At 47.5% G+C, this 9718-nt stretch overlaps 1 protein-coding gene across 1 annotated transcript in view; it reads left to right on the top strand.

Annotated features, from left to right (window-relative positions):
• The first annotated feature begins 7195 nt into the window (after positions 1–7195).
• Positions 7196–9718, top strand: part of capn5a (calpain 5a) — a 41700-nt gene continuing 39177 nt past the window's right edge. Inside the window, exon 1 of the mRNA XM_080542790.1 lies at positions 7196–7301. The gene's annotated coding sequence lies outside the window, so the exon portion shown is untranslated. The remainder of the gene's footprint in view (positions 7302–9718) is intronic.

The following is a 9718-nucleotide window of genomic DNA, read 5'->3' as shown; positions in this document are numbered from 1 at the left end:
GACTGCCCCAAGAAAGAGGAGAGAAGTTCTCTAATGCACACGTGGTATATTGATTGAAAATGACACATAGAGTACAGAGATCAGCTGGACCTAACTCCTGAGGCGGTCTCAGGAGACAAGGTCGTTCACTTCAGATTTTACATTATATTATATACGTTTAGGAAGCACAGAGTCCTTCCCCTTTTGGCCACTATGATGTAATAACTAATGGCCTTGATTATAATGGTGTAAAACTATGAATTGAGTGTTGTCTTGTGTTTGACGTGAGAGCTAAGAAAGGAGTATTCTGCTGCACCTGGCTTTAAGGCCAAACAGAACAGTCCCAGACAGAAAGTAACTCCCTAATACCTTGTAATTGGTCTTGTGTAGGGTACCATACTGATAACGTGCCTATTAAAACAGGAAAACTGATAAGATACCCAACATCATAGCTGAGCAGCTGGTGCTACACAAATGAACAATAAAACCATAGATTGTTTTTTTTATCCTAACAGACACATCATTCGAAAGCTTAAAATCTGCACTTTCATAATCTGAAAAATTATAAATGCCAAACATGTAACCTCAAATGCCTTTTGTTTTGTTTGATTAACTTTCTTAAAGTTTCTTGTTTGTCTCCTCAACCCTTGTGTTTTGTTACTCTATGCTGCTAGCCATGCTCATGCTCACACACTTTTGTGCTTGGTTGGATTGTATGTGTCTTTCAGAAAGAAAAGATGAAGAAAAAAAGATGTTTTCTCAGTAATCGTATGGGTGGGCTTCATAGGGAGATCTCGTCTCGTACAGTACCAGTCTGGTCTTAGTACCAGTTAAAAGTGTCGACACACTTTCCTCTATAACTGGTACTGTACATAGTGGAATGAGAAATGGGATTGAGTTGTGTTTCTGAGAACTGTACCATTCTTTCTCAATGTGTGTAGTACTATGATGATTGTAAATATTGACATTTTGGGATATTTTGTTATACATAAAACTAATAATGTTGTATATTTGGCGTATAACAATGATTCCTCTGGTACAACTATTTACTGTACGCTACATTATACAATTTAACAGGTAGCTCTCCTGTTGATGGAGCCCAATTTTCTTTTAGAGTCTGTAGGCTACTGTATTTGTTTATTAACATTCATAAATATGATATATTGTCTGAATTTTTGTCTTCTTTTATAAAATGTAAATTATTTTAATTTCTTGTGCTGGTTTATTATGAACAACATGTAAAATTGCAGGAAACTAGTACAAATAATTGGGTGGGAGAGAGGGGCCGCCGCTGCCAAAACGTGTACAGTTTTGGGTCGCTCCACCGCCCAAAAATCTCACTCCAAACTTTTGGTGAAACTTGGCAGCCCTGTAGTCTACTTAATGATGTTGTATGTAAGACAATACTAATGTTCAAATGTTGTATTCATTATGATAACACAAATGTATGAATCATCTCAACCCTATACATTTGAGCTCAAGCACATGCAGTGATGCCGGTAACGCGATACTAAGTAACGCGATACTCTAATCTGAATACTTTTCCCAGTAACGAGTATTCTAACGCGCTACTATTTCCAAATCAGTAATCGGATTAAAGTTACTTATTCAAGTGGCTGTGCGTTACTATTGCGTTACTACCTCATAACTTAGGCTAAATGCAGTATTTCTTTGTAATGTTCGATAGTAAACAAACATTTCTCGCGTCTTGGGGAGTGACGTCAGTGCCCACGTTTTCAACACGAGGTTACTATGGAAGGCCATGCCCGCCAAAAACGGCTCTCGACTATCGCGAGATTGCAGCAGAATCGCTCACGTGTATCACCACGCTGATTGCACAGTGTAAACAGAAGCGTAGCCTCCACAATGGAGCGAGAACAGAGATATGCGTTAAATAGCTGGAAATATAAGGATTATTTTGAGTTTGTGTCAGCAAAGGATGACAAGAACATAAATGTTGATCATTGATAAACTAAATTGATAAGACTCACCCAGTTTAGGATTAGGATTATGTTGTGTTCAATAATGGAGACTGAACTCAGAGCTTCAAGTTGGAACGTGTACTCCATTTAATCAAACACGAGTCTAACACAAAACGTAATACGGCACATGTCGTAAAACCCAAACTGTCGTAAACACAGACGTAACATTTCCCCCCCCCTCACACAACCTAGGTGTGATACTCAGTCATGTAATCACGCAAGTGCTCGGGCCTGTTGCGTGCTCGAACCAGACGTGGCTCTGGTGCAGCCACAGCCACTGGTGGCGGCTCCACGCCTTGGGGCTGAGCCTGGTAGGCCGGGGTTGCTGCTTCATCCAACCGTGCGGCTGGCAAGACTGTGGAAGAGGCCACACTCAGCGCTGGGCCAGGGGGAGGCTGCACCTTACGCAGGCGGGTAGCATGCCAGCGAGTGCCGTCGGCGAGCCTAAACGAGGCCGGGCCAAGCTGTTTGCTGACCTGGACAGGGTCAGACCAAAACGACTGGAGTTTGTTGTCCCGATGAGGTCGTCGGATCCTGACCCAGTCCGACACAGCGATGACAGGTGGCCTAGCACGTCTGGCCCTGTCGAAACGATCCTTCATCAAGCGCTGGTGTTTGGTGACTGTGGCTTGAACTGGATGGACCGGGGGCTGAGCTAGTATAGGGCGGAGCCTATCGAGAGGCAGCTGGAGCTCCCGCCCCAGCATGAGGGAGGCTGGGGAGACTCCTGTAGTGGCGTGTCGCGTGGCCCGATAATGCAACAGCGTCTGGAGGAGGCTGGTGGTGAGCGTGCACCCTTGTGCCAGGTGGGCCCTGATGCCATTCTTCAGGGTTTGGTTCAGCCGTTCCACCCCCCCGTTCGCAGCAGGGTGGTAGAACGCTGTGCGGATGTGGTGGATCCCTTTACCCACTAGATAGGAGGACAGTTCATGGGAAACCATTTGAGGACCGTTGTCAGTCGTGATCCTCTTGGGCAGGCCCCAACGCGCAAACAGAGCGTCGAGAATGTCGATCAGCACCTTTGCTGTGACCGAGCCCACAGGTGTCACCTCTGGCCACTTAGAGTGGAGGTCGTAGGTCACAACGAGAAAACGCTGGTGATGTGGTACCCCATGCAGCTCGCCGCAGATATCCAGTTGCAGGTGCTCCCAGGGTTGAGATGGCCAGTCCAACGGCTGCATGGGCGGGGGTGGAGCTGGAGCCCTGGTCTTACCACTAAGGAGACAGGCAGTGCAATCCTTGACCAGGGTTTCGAGTTCCCTGTCGATGCCTGGCCACCACACAACCTCACGACAGCGCTGTTTGAGCCTGACTATGCCCAGGTGACCCTCGTGCGCCATAGCAAGGATACGCGCCCGAAGGACACCTGGGACCACAGTGCAGAACCCGCGAGCGACACAGGTGTCATTCCAAACCGACAACTCCTCCCTGATCCTGGAGTAAGTGAGTAGCTCGTCAGGTACTCTTACCGGCCACCCCTGCGTGATGTAGGTTGAGAGTGTAGAGAGGGTGGGGTCATCGGCTGAGGCATCCCGGAGCTCCTTCAGCGACACCGTCTCCTGAAGGGGTGTGTGGAGGAGCTGGACGAGGTCATGCTCAGCCTGGTCCAGTCCGGGGGTCAAGGTTGGGGCTGTGGGTGGGCTGGGGATTGCGCGTGATAGCAAGTCGGCTACCACGTTGTCTCGTCCTGGCGTGAACTGTAGCCGATAGTTGTACTGTTGCAGGCGGTCGGCCCAGCGGTGGAGGCGGAGTGGCTTGTGACCGGTGCCAGACGTGGCCAGGAGGGTGATGAGGGCCTGGTGGTCTGTCCTCAGTGTGAATAGCCGTCCATAGAGGTACATGTGCCAGCGCTCACATGCCCAGAGGCATGCTAGGGCCTCTCGCTCCCCCACCGAGTACTTCTGTTCCGTGGGGCTGAGAGCACGGGAGGCGAAGGCGATCGGTCTCTCCACCCCCCCTTGCAGCTGGGACATCACCGCACCAATGGCTGTGGCAGAGGCGTCGCACGTGACAAGAGTGGGGCTGGCCAGGTCGAAATGCGCCAGGACCGGTGGCGAGGTGAGTTGGGCCTTCAGGAGGCGTACGGCGTCTGAGCAGGCAGACGTCCAGAGCCAGGGCTCGTCATGCTTCAACAGCTTCCGCAGCGGTGTGGTTGTGGCCGAGTACTGTGGCAGGAAACGGAGGTAGTACGCCGTCATGCCTAGAAAGGAGGCCACCTGAGCGGCTGTGGTGGGCTCCGGGACATGATGGATGGCCTCGGTGTTCGAGTGCAGCGGGTACGTGCCATCAGCTGAGAGGCGGAACCCCACAAAGTCGATGGCTGGGGCGGCGAATACACACTTCTCACCATTGAGTGTCAGGTGATGCTTGGCCAATGCACTGAACACACTGTGGAGACGCTCGTCGTGGCTCTCGACGGTGGCCCCGTGAACCACGATGTCATCAAGATAGATGGCCACACCTGGGATCCCAGCGAAAATGGAGGCCATGATCTTTTGGAAGCAGCTGGGGGCGGAGCTTAAACCGAAAGCCATGCGTTTGTAGCGGAAAACCCCTCTGTGAGTGATGAACGCTGTGAGGTTGCGGCTCTCGGGGTGTAGTGGCACTTGGAGGTAACCCTGACGGAGGTCCAGTTTAGAGAACACGCTGGACCCGTAGAACTGGGCGGTGAGCTCCTCTATCGTTGGCAGGGGGTATTTGTCAGGGATGATGGCCTTGTTTACCGCTCTCAGATCCACGCAGATGCGCAGCCCCCCAGACTTCTTCTTCGCCACCACCAGGTTGGAGATCCAAGGCGATGCGTTCACCTGCTCAATGATGTCGCTATCGAGCATGCTCTGTAGTTGAGAGGAGATGTCATCGCGGAGAGCCAGGGGGGAGCGGCGGAGGGGCTGTATAACAGGCATCACTGTAGGATCTAACAGAGGCTGGTGGGCAAAAGTGTCGAGGCAGCCTACACCGCTGAACAGCGCAGGCCACTGTTGCTGCCAGGGGGTGGAAACGGTGTGAATCTCTGAGCCAGCTGTGTCTAGCAGGGTGAAACCGAGGGCGTTGAACAGGTCGAGGCCTAACAAGTTGGTCCCGTGGCGTGCAACGTTGAACCTGAAAGCCGGCAGTGTCCTCTCCCCGTACTTCACAGGCAGCTGAAAAGAGCCCACAATGTCAATCTTAGAGTTGGCATAGCCACGCAGGGTGGTGGAGGGCAACCCCAGGGGCACATGGGAGAAGAACTGTGTATAAGTCGTCAAGTTCACAAGGGACACTGTGGCTCCAGTGTCTAGGAGGAGCGGCAGAGTGACATCACCAACCACCAACGAGCATGTTTTGAATGGCGCTCTTCCTGAGCTGACATTATGGATGACTGTGGTAGGTGACTGGGAAGCTCTAGCTGGGGCAGACCTGCAGACCTTGTGAAAGTGGTTTAGTCTCCCGCAGTTGGAGCAGGTTTTACCACGGGCTGGGCATGTCTGAGCTCTTGAATTGTGTGCAGAAGAGCCGCAATTCCCACACGGCTGGTGTGGCTGGTCGCGTGACCGAGAGGCCAGTAAAATGCTCTCCCCGCCGCTGGTTGCACTCACGTGGAGGAGGGGCACCTGTAGGCTGTGCGCGCCCTCTGCCGGTGAGCTGGGAGAGGCTGAAAAACTAACTGCACATTCTAAAGCTGTTTCAACCTGGACCGCCATGTTCAGAGCTGCTGATAATGTAAGTTCATCATTTTCCAGTAACAGTCTTTCCCTAATCTTGTCACAGTTCGTGTGCAAGATGAGTTGGTCTCTTATCATCTCGTTCTGCAATGCCCCGAACTTGCATAAGCTCGCCAAGCCCCGCAGATCAGCCACATACTGTGTCACTGTCTCACCTGTTCGTTGTTGTCTTCGTCTGAATATGACGCGGCGGAGAAGAGCGCTTTGTGGAGGGGCGAAGTGTTCCTTCAATAGTTCCACAGCGTCTGTGTATCTCGCCGCAGTGCCAAGAGTTCCAAACACGCGCTGACCCTCCGTTCCCAGGCAGTGCCGCAGCAGCGCGCATTTCCTCTTGTCTGATACATCCTCCAAACCGGCGGCTAGGATATATGTTTCGAAAGAGGAAATCCAGCGGCCCCACGGAATCGGTGGTTCTGCCGGGACTGCTAGGAAAGGAGGGGGTGTTGGTAGAGAACAATCAGCCATCGCTCGTCGCCAATGTTGTGTTCAATAATGGAGACTGAACTCAGAGCTTCAAGTTGGAACGTGTACTCCATTTAATCAAACACGAGTCTAACACAAAACGTAATACGGCACATGTCGTAAAACCCAAACTGTCGTAAACACAGACGTAACAGATTATATTAGGATCATATCTGAATGGTCAGGGTAGGTTTTAGGTTTTGTGAAACCACTCCTTGCTAGTTACTGTTAAATAAAGATTATATTTATTTTATTGTTTAAAAACAAGTATTTATGTTGGGTGAGGCAAAGAAAGACTCTTTATTTTGTTGTTTTAAGTTATTGTTTAAAGTTTAATTATGTAATTTAAGTTACTGTTAAAATAAAGTGAGTTTTGGCAAAACCAGTTTTCATTTTTATGTTGCGGGGGGGGGGGGGGGGGGGGGGTCGGGTGCCTAGGCAGCTGCCAATAGTAACTAAAAAAGTAACTAGTAATCTAACTTAGTTACTTTTAAAATCAAGTAATCAGTAAAGTAACTAGATTACTTTTTAAAGGAGTAATCAGTAATCAGTAATCAGAATACTTTTTCAAAGTAACTGTGGCAACACTGAGCACATGGCAGTGTCTAACTAACTAACTAACTAACTAACTATCACACTATGGGCAGAGATCTGTGCCACTAGAATCTGAATCTGAATTACTGACTTTGAATTTGAATTACTGACTTTGAATTTGAATTGCTCAATTTGAATAAAAATAATTACTTTGAATCACATAATTTGAATTTGTATTCAATTCAGTTATTCAAGTTAAACAATACAAATTCAAATTATGTGATTCAAAGTCATTTTTTTTATTCAAATTGAGCAATTCAAATTCAAAGTCAGTAATTCAAATTCAAAGTCAGTAATTCAGATTCAGATTCTAGTGGCACAGATCTCTGCCCATATTACACAGGACGGGCGGTTGGCACTCTGAAAATAGACCACCATGTGTTTTTGATAAACAAGAAATACGAGTGTCTGCGCATGCGCAGTTCAGAGTGCTACAAGTCCTCAGTCCCTCTTCTCGTCCCGCGGGCAGGGCAGGATAGTCGCCTGGTACAACCCTGCAAGACGGCAGCTTCTGGAGCGACTTGTCCCGGTAGACCAAAGAGGAAAATCACGTCACCACCGGGGGAATTAAACATCCCAGGTACGGTAATTAAAACAACCACTGTGGGTTTGATGGTAGCTTCACGAATGTGAATGTCCTTCTCTTGGGTTAGTGAGTTAGAAATCTCAGAGGTTTCAGATCCCTCTCTCTCTTTCTTGACTGCCTCATGCAGAGATCATGCAGATTATAGCCTACTTCTGCATTATGTTTTTCCATGTCGGGTCCTAGTATAGCTACCAACCTGGCAGATTGATGATGTGAGACAGTATGCATTAATGCATCTTCTTCCAGACGGGATTGTTCTGCTGCATGTGTGCAAAACAAAAGGGTGTTTGGGGAGAATTGTTGACCAACATGATTGAATGACTCAGTGCCTCCTGGCAGAAAACATGTGTTTTTAATCATCCTACTGCAGTTGGTTTCATTGCACTCGATCCCTTCTTTACAGAATACAGCCAGGATAGTTGTGAATAGGAATAGGGGAACTATTGCGTAGTTAGTTTGGTCTCAGAGCTTTACTGTCATGCCTAAGGAGCAACACACATGCTGCCACACCCTTTGCACACTGTGTGCACATGCTAGACACAGTATGTCATTCATACACTGTTTGCGGTTGATACATCGTGAGCTTAGAATTATAAGGTTCTATCTCCATTTTTGTCAAAATTGAGTTTTTTACATAATGGAATGGAATGGAATGGAATGGAATGGACTTTATTTGTCATTGCTACAGTACAGGTACCAAACAACGACATTTAGGAGGGGTGGCTAATCTGATCCATTCGGTGTTTATTAATGCCTGTGTGGTGTTATTTTTAAAATGTTGACATTTTCGAGTTAGTAATTCATAAAATACAAAGGTTCCATCTCACAGAACATAATGGAATGTAAAAACTTTGACGCTCAATATCTCTGAACTGCCCTAAACGGAGATAGAACCTTATCATTCTAAACGGAGATAGAACCTTATCATTCTAAACGGAGATAGAACCTTATCATTCTAAACTCACGACATCTGTATTTCAAATGATTTCATGCATAATACAAGTAGGCTAAAATAATGAATCCAACAGAAACAGAAAGTGAAGCATTTGAACAAAAACAAATGTCAAGAGAAAGACAGAGAGAGAAAAGGGGGTGTGGATGGCTGCTGGCCAGTTAAGAAGAGAGGAAAAAAAGAAGAGTGATTTTGACAGGTGGACAAGAGGCAGTTTCCCCTGACTGAACTCCTGGGCTGTCTGGCTCCATTTACATTTCGTGTCAAGTCTTCTTTGCAATCAGTCCTAGAAACATCATTTAGGAGACTTTAGTGAAGCTAAAATCCCCATGACTTATTTGACTATCTGTGAACACTGTACATAGCAGTGTAGGACATTAGCAATCACACACACATGACCACGTATGAATCAGTCACCAGTCGATAGCCAGACTGCAGTAATTGAGGGCTCGCCAGGTTTCACAGTATGTCTCTTTGTTTCCCTGTCTCTCCTCTGTTTCGTGACACAGACATATCTAAATATAATCCAACCCCACCCAACGCACCTGTGACTTACCTGGAAACAACCTTTCTGACTCCTACATGTCTGTTGGGGTGTAGTCTAGTAGCAGCAGCAGCAGCAGCAGTAGTAGTAGTAGTAGTAGTAGTAGTAGTAGTAGTAGTAGTAGTAGTAGTAGTAGTAGTAGTAGTAGTAGTAGTAGCAGTAGCAGTAGCAGCAGCAGCAGCAGCAGCAGCAGTAGCAGTAGCAGTAGCAGTAGCAGCAGTAGCAGTAGCAGTAGTAGTAGTAGTAGTAGTAGTAGTAGTAGTAGTAGTAGTAGTAGTAGTAGTGTTATAACTGCACAATGTTTTTCAGCATTTCCTCCTACAGTATTGTATTTGCTGTACCAGTTTGGTTATAGGAGTGACGAGTTGGTGGTCTGTGTAATTTCTCACTTAATGAGAACTGCTTTGTTTACATCCCATAATAAACCATCTCCATAACAACTAGGATCTGGGGTCTGACCACTGAAATGGGTCCATTGGTGGGTTGCAACCAGTCTCTTTTGGGCTGCTGAAAGCTAACAACTTGTGTTGTGTTAGAAACATGGCTGGATCACTGGTGTGTTGATTTGTGTTTCTTTGTCATGTGACTGTACCCTTGTGTTGCTACAGCGCTGTGTGAGTCATGTGTCCTGACTGTAAGACTGTATCCTTGTTTTAAGGAATGGATGAGTCAGTTTAGAATCTGGATCATGGCACTCTAATAGGTGTATTCTCTCTCTCTCTCTGTCACTCTCTCTCTCCCTCTCTCTCTCTGTCTCTCTCTCTCCCTCTCTCTCTCTCTCTCTCTCTCTCCCTCTCTCTCTCTCTCTCTCTCTCTCTCTCTCTCTCTCTCTCTGTCTCTCTCTCTCTCTCTTCCTCTCTCTCCCACCACACCCACCACAAAAATGTAAACTAGCCAACCCTCATGCAATCCCAT

The sequence above is a fragment of the Nansenia antarctica genome (assembly GCF_963989245.1).
Source record: "Nansenia antarctica genome assembly, chromosome: 12".
Lineage (NCBI taxonomy): Eukaryota > Metazoa > Chordata > Actinopteri > Argentiniformes > Microstomatidae > Nansenia > Nansenia antarctica.
Note: the sequence above shows the minus strand (reverse complement) of the source record. Positions and strands in the feature narration are given on the sequence as shown.